Source organism: Mus caroli, chromosome 14, assembly GCF_900094665.2.
Source record: "Mus caroli chromosome 14, CAROLI_EIJ_v1.1, whole genome shotgun sequence".
NCBI classification, from domain to species: Eukaryota; Metazoa; Chordata; class Mammalia; order Rodentia; family Muridae; genus Mus; species Mus caroli.
In genome coordinates this window covers 42,683,179-42,684,364 of record NC_034583.1, presented here as the reverse complement: position 1 = coordinate 42,684,364, position 1,186 = coordinate 42,683,179, and positions in this window count along the sequence as shown.

The window sequence follows — 1,186 nt, the reverse complement described above, 5'->3', positions numbered from 1 at the left end:
AGAGAGAGAGAGAGAGAGAGAGAGAGAGAGAGAGAGAGAGAGAGAGAGAGAGAGAGAGAGAGAATGAATGAATGATTGGAGCCACACATAAAATTTCATAAGCAAGCAGGTCATTTTGAAATAGTCCTTTCCAGCTATTTAAGAATAGAGGCAATTGTGTGTGTCTCAGGCTGTATCATACCCTTGTCTGAAGAGGCCCAGGACATAACCCTATGTAGTGTTTAAGGATATGTGGGCCAATCTAGAGCAATTTGAGAAATCCAGGGTCAGACTGATGGAGACTATGCCTTTTTTCTGAGGAGTAAGAATACCCTCTGGAAGGAATTCGGACTCTAACAGTTTTGGGGGACCTTTTGAGCCCTTTTATACGACAAGCTAGTAAAGGACCAAAGTTAGAAGATCAGAGGCAGAAGAAGTTATGTAGGCACAAGACATAGAGACATATAGCCTTCGTAAGGGGAGCAGAGTTTCTGCGATGAAATGTTTTCCTTCTGTGGGTAAGAGAATCTAGAGACCCAAGCATATTACTTCTCATTTTAAAAACTGTCAACTTGAAGTGGGTCAAAGATTCTAATTTAAAACTTACTGGGTATACAAATTATTCTTAAGGGCAGGTTCTATGCCCAACAGTAAATGACCAACCAAATGCCAAACTCCATGGCATTTTTGGAGATTCTTTGTCTTGTAATGCCTTGCCAGGGTATTTTTTATTTGTTTGTTTATTTTTATCTTCAGGTCCTTTTGTATGCACTATGGTTTCTGTTTTTCTGTTTTTATGGGATTCCTGTCTGTGTGACCATGTGTGTCTCTGCATCTATGTGTGCTTCTTGTGCTTTGGCTGCTTTTACTCTGCTTGATTTGTGCTATTTTACTGTGGTTTTTATTTATCTTATTTTGTTTTTATTATTTTTTAGATGCCCATTTCTTTTCTAATGAAAGAGAGAGAGAGATAGATAAGAAATAGTATATGTTTGGATGGCAGGAGAGTTGTGGGATCTGGCAAAAGCTGCTTGGAGGGGAAACCACAAACAGAATATTTTGTATGAAAAAGAATCTATTTTCAATAAAAGAAAAAAAAAATCAGCACTCTGGAGAGGTTGGAATGTTGCAGGTCCAGAGGCTAATTACCCTATCTTGGAGTAAGCAATGGCCCTCTACAACAGCCATTCTTTGTCCCCTCTGTCAG